The 6,000-nt window shown below is 40.9% G+C and overlaps 1 protein-coding gene across 3 annotated transcripts in view; it reads left to right on the top strand.

Moving 5' to 3' along the window:
- Positions 1 to 6,000, top strand: part of TMEM108 (transmembrane protein 108) — a 391,252-nt gene that overhangs the window by 74,693 nt on the left and 310,559 nt on the right. The gene's annotated exons all lie outside the window — the stretch shown is intronic.

Genomic DNA, 6,000 nt, shown 5'->3' with positions numbered 1-6,000 from the left:
GATATAGTGTCCTTCCTCATCTCTTATTACAGTCTTTGGTTTAAAATCTAATTTGTCTGATATAAGGATTGCCACCCCAGCTTTCTTTTGGTATCCATTAGCATGGTAAATGGTTTTCCACCCCCTCACTTTCAATCTGGGGGTGTCTTTGGGTCTAAAATGAGTCTCTTGCAGACAGCATATCGATGGGTCTTGTTTTTTAATCCAATCTGATAGCCTGTGTCTTTTGATTGGGGCATTTAGCCCATTTACATTCAGGGTGACTATTGAAAGATATGAATTTAGTGCCATTGTATTGCCTGTAAGGTGACTGTTAGTGTATATTGTCTGTGTTCCTTTCTGGTCTATGTTGCTTTTAGGCTCTCTCTTTGCTTAGAGGACCCCTTTCAGTATTCCTTGTAGGGCTGGTTTTGTGTTTGCAAATTCCTTTAGTTTTTGTTTGTCCTGGAAGCTTTTATCTCTCCTTCTATTTTCAATGACAGCCTAGCTGGATATAGTATTCTTGGCTGCATATTTTTCTCATTTAGTGCTCTGAATATATCCTGCCAGTCGTTTCTGCCCTGCCAGGTCTCTGTGGATAGGTCTGTTGCCAATCTAATGTTTCTACCATTGTAGGTTACATATCTCTTCTCCCGAGCTGCTTTCAGAATTTTCTCTTTGTCTCTGAGACTCGTAAGTTTAACTATTAGATGTCGGGGTGTTGACCTATTTTTATTAATTTTGAGAGGGGTTCTCTGTGCCTCCTGGATTTTGATGCCTGTTTCGTTCCCCAAATTAGGGAAGTTCTCTGCTATAATTTGCTCCAGTATACCTTCTGCCCCTCTCTCTCTTTCTTCTTCTTCTAGGATCCAATTATTCTAATGTTGTTTTGTCTCATGGTATCGCTTATCTCTCGAATTCTGCCCTCGTGATCCAGTAGCTGTTTATCTCTCTTTTCCTCAGCTTCTTTATTTTCCATCATTTTGTCTTCTATATCACTGATTCTCTCTTCTGCCTCATTTATCCTAGCAGTTAGCGCCCCCATATTTGATTGCACCTCATTAATAGCCTTTTTGATTTTGACTTGGTTAGATTTTAGTTCTTTTATTTCTCCAAAAAGGGTTTCTCTAATAACTTCCATGCTTTTTTCAAGCCCAGCTGGTATCTTTAAAGTGATGATTCTGAACTCCAAATCCGATATCGTACTAATGTCCGTATTGAGTAGGTCCCTGGCAGTCGGTACTACCTCTTGTTCTTTATGTTGAGGTGATTTTTTCCGTCTTGTCATTTTGTCCAGAGGAGAATAGATGAATGAGAGAACAAAATGCTAACAGGGTAACAACTTCCCAAGAAAATATACTCTAAACAAATCAGAAAAGACCTGAAGCAGGGGGAAAAGAAAGGGAAAGAGAGAAAAAAGAAAAAGAAAAAGAAAAGAAAAATATAAAAACAAACAAAAACAGAACAAAACAAAACAAAAAACAATATGATCAAATATGATCAGGCTGGTGCATAGATCAGTGCCACACACTAGATTTTGGGTGTATTTTGGTCTGTTAAAAGAAAGTGCCTCCCAAAATTTTAAAGAAAGAAAAACATATATGTATAAAAATAAGGGTTGATATGATGAAGGGATGGAATATGATTGTAAAGATGAAAATTATAAAAAATTTTATAAAAGGAATTGATAAGTTGTCTGAAAAAAGAAAGAAGAGGATTTAAAAAAAAAAAGAAAAAAAAGGGAGAGAATGTGGTCAGGCAGGGGAGTAGAAAAAAACCATACACTAGAGATTTAGGGTATATTTTGATCTGTTAGAAGAAACTATCTCAAAATTTTAAAGAGAGAACAACTTATATATATATGCCAAAAATACGGGTAACTACTATGAAGGGATAGAATATGACTCTAAAAATGAAAAATAAAAATGATTTTTACAAAAGGGATTGATAAGATGTTGGTTGAAAAAGGGGAAAAGAAAAATTCAAAAAAAAAAAAAAAGAGTTAAAAAAAATTAACTTTGAAAGCCTGAAGAATCATGGTAAAAAAAAGCCATGAATTCTATGTGCAGTATTCCCCTAGCGCTGGAGTTCTGCCATTCTCATTGATGGGTAAACTTGGTCTTGGCTGGCTGTTCTCGCTGATCTTCTGGGGGAGGGGCCTGTTGCCGTGGTTCCCAAATGTCTTTGCCAGAGGCGGAATTGTCCTGCCCTTGACCGGTCCGGGCTGAGTAATCTGCTCGGGTTTGCTCTCGGGAGCTTTTGTTCCCTGCAAGCTTTCCGTACAGCTTTGGAGGCCAAGAGTGAAATGGCGGCCTCCCAATCTCTGCCCCGGAGGAGCCGAGAACTCGCGGCCCCACTCCTCAGCGAGCCCCCAGAGAAAAGCAGTCAGTCACTCCCGTCTCCCCGGTCTCCGGCCGCACTCCGTGCTCACCCAGCCTGTGACTGAACGTTTCTATCTCTGGCACCCAACCCGGTGTGGAGTCTCCAAACCCAGCAGATCCCTGCGGTGCACTCCCACGCCGCTCCTCCTGGGGGAGGAAGGGGAGTGTCCCCGGATCTGCCACTTGTTGGGTCTCTGCTGGAGGAGCAGTGGCCCGACTGTGCCGCGGATCACAGTTTATGGCAACCCTGAGCTGAGAGCCCACGCCTTGGCGTGGTCTCTGCAGCCAGCTTCCCTGCTCCAATACCTGGGAGCTCTGCCACACTCAGGCACCCCCCGTCTTTCTGTGACCCCGAGGTCCTGAGACCACACTGTCCCGCGAGGGTTCCACTCCCTTCTTAGCCACTGGAGCGACGTCCCTCAGTGGAGCAGACTTCTAAAAGTTCCGACTTTGTGCTCCGCGGCTCTATCACTTGCCAGAAGCGGCCGACGGAGGCCCCTCCCCCGCTGTCTATCCTCCCGAATATCGCCTCAGATTCACTTCTCCGCACGTCCTACCTTCCAGAAAGTGGTCGCTTTTCTGTTCAGAGAGTTGTTGCTATTCTTTTCTTCGATCTCCTCTTGAGTTTGTAGGTGTTCAGAATGGTTTGATCCCTATCCAGCTGAATTCCTGAGACCAGACGAAATCCAGGTCTCCTACTCCTCCGCCATCTTGCTCCGCCCCCCGGAGGCATTTTATTTCTTTTTATTGTCTAATTGCTGAGGCTAGGACTTCTAGTATTCTGTTGAACAGCATTGGTGATAGTGGACATCCCTGCCATGTTCCTGACCTTGGGGAAAAAGCTCTCAGTTTTTCCCCATTGAAAATGATATTCACTGTGGTCTTTTGTATATAGCTTTTATGATATTGAGGTATGCTCCCTCTATCCCTACACTGTGAAGAGTTTTAATCAGGAAAGGATGCTGTACTTTTTTTTTTTTTTAATTTTATTTATTTGACAGAGAGAGACACAGCAGGAGAGGGAACACAAGCAGGGGGAGTGGGAGAGGGAGAAGCAGGCTTCCCTCTGAGCAGGGAACTCGAGGTGGGGCTCGATCCTAGGACTCTGGGATCATGATCTGAGCCAAAGGCAGACGCTTAACGACTGAGCCACCTGGGTGCTCCAAGGATGCTGTACTTTGTCAAATGCTTTTTCTGCGTCAATTGAGAGGATCGTATGGTTCTTGTCCTTTCTTTTATTTATGTAGTGTATCACACTGATTGATTTTGAGGATGTTGAACCACCCTGGCAGCCCAGGAATAAATCCCACTTGGTCGTGGTGAATAATCCTTTTAATGTATTGTTGGATCCTATCGGCTAATATTTTGATGAGAATTTTTGCATCCATATTCATCAGGGATATAGGTCTGTAATTCTCCTTTTTGGTGGGGTCTTTGGTTTTGAAATCAAGGTAATGCTGGCCTCATAGAACAAGTTTGGAAGTTCCCCTTCCATTTATATTTTTTGGAACAGTTTCAGAAGAATGGGTAGTAGTTCTTTAAATGTTTGGTAGAATTCCCCTGGGAAGCCGTCTGGCCCTGGGCTCTTGTTTGTTGGGAGATTTTTGATTACTGCTTCCATTTCCTTGCTGGTTATGGGTCTGTTCAGGTTTTCTATGTCTTCCTAGTTCAGTTTTGGTAGTTTATATGTCTCTAGGAATGCATCCATTTCTTCCAGATTGTCTAATCATGAGAATATAGTTGCTCATAATATGTTCTTATAATTGTTTGTATTTCTTTGGTGTTGGTTTTGATCTCTCCTCTTTCATTTATGATTTTATTTATTTGCATCCTTTCTCTTTTCTTTTGATAAGTCTGGCCAGGGGGTTATCAATCTTATTAATTCTTTCAGAGAACCAGCTCCTAGTTTCGTTGATCTGTTCTACTTTTCTTTTGGATTCTATTTCATTGATTTCTGCTCTGATCTTTCCTCCACCCCAAAATTGCTAGAACTCATACAGGAATTCAGCAATGTGGCAGGATATAAAATCAATGCTCAGAAATCAGTGGCATTTCTATACACCAACAAGACAGAAGAAGGAGAAATTAGGGAGTCAATCTCATTTACAGTTGCACCCAAAACCATAAGATACCTAGGAAGAAATCTAACCAAAGAGACAAAGGATCTGTACTCAGAAAACTATAGAATACTCATGAAAGAAATTGAGGAAGACACAAAGAAATGGAAAAACGTTCCATGCTCATGGATTGGAAGAACAAATATTGTTAAAATGTCTATGCCTAGAACAATCTACACATTCAGTGCAATCCCTATCAAAATACCATCCACTTTTTTCACAGAGCTGGAATAAATAATCCTAAAATTTGTATAGAACCAGAAAAGACCCTGAATAGCCACAAGAATGTTGAAAAAGGAAACCAAAGGTGGGGGCATCACAGTCCCAGACTTTAAGCTCTATTACAAAGCTGTAAGCATCAAGACAGTATGGTACTGGCACAAAAACAGGCACATATATCAATGGAACAGAATAGAGAGCCCAGAAATGGACCCTCAACTCTATGGTCAACTAATCTTTGCCAAAGATATCCAATGGAAAAAGAGTCTCTTCAACAAATGGTGTTGGGAAAACTGGACAGCCACATGCAGAAGGATGAAACTGGACCATTTCCTTGCACCATACACAAAAATAGACTCAAAATGGATGAAGGACCTAAATGTGAGACAGGAATCCATCAAAATCCTAGAGGAAAACATAGGCAGCAACCTCTGTGATCTTGGCCGCAGCAACTTCTTGCTGCACACATCTCCAAAGGGAAGGGAGACCACCACAGAAATGAACTATTGGGACTTCATCAAGGTAAAAAGCTTTTGCACAACAAAGGAAACAGTCAACAAAACCAAAAGACAGAATGCAGAAGATATTTGCAAATGACATGTCAGATAAAGGGCTAGTAACCAAAATCTATAAAGAACTTATCAGTATGGGGATTAACATAACAATAAAAAAATTAAAAAAAAAAAAAAAAAGAACTTATCAAACTCAAAACCCAAGGAAAAAATGAAAGAAGACAAAACCAGAGAGGGAGACAAACCATGAGACTCTTAATGTCAGGAAACAAACTGAGGGTTGCTGGAGTGGAGGGGGGTGGGAGGGATGGGGTGGCTGGGTGATGGACATTGGGGAGTTTATGTGTTGTGGTGAGCTCTGTATTATGTAAGACTGATGGATCACAGACCTGTACTCCTGAAACAAATAATACATTATATGTTAATAAAAATTAATAATAAACTACTGATATATACAGCAAAAAAACAAAAACAAAAAGTAAAAGAACAAAACTGGAGGATCACAATTCTGGACTTCAAATTATATTATAAAGCTGTAATAATCAAAGCAGTACAGTACTGGCCCAAAAATAGACACATAGATCGATGGAACAGAATAGAAAACCCAGAAATAAAGCCACAGTTATATGTTCAACTAATCTTTGACAAAGCAGGAAAGAATATCCAATGGTAAGACAATCTCTTCAACAAATGCTGTTGGGAAAACAGGGCAGCTATATGCAACAGAATGAAACTGGATCACTTCATTATACCATACACATGCACACAGAACCTCAAAATGGATTAAAGTTC

Source organism: Phoca vitulina, unplaced genomic scaffold (assembly GCF_004348235.1).
Source record: "Phoca vitulina isolate PV1807 unplaced genomic scaffold, GSC_HSeal_1.0 scaffold10, whole genome shotgun sequence".
NCBI classification, from domain to species: Eukaryota; Metazoa; Chordata; class Mammalia; order Carnivora; family Phocidae; genus Phoca; species Phoca vitulina.
This window is presented reverse-complemented; position numbering and strand designations above follow the sequence as displayed.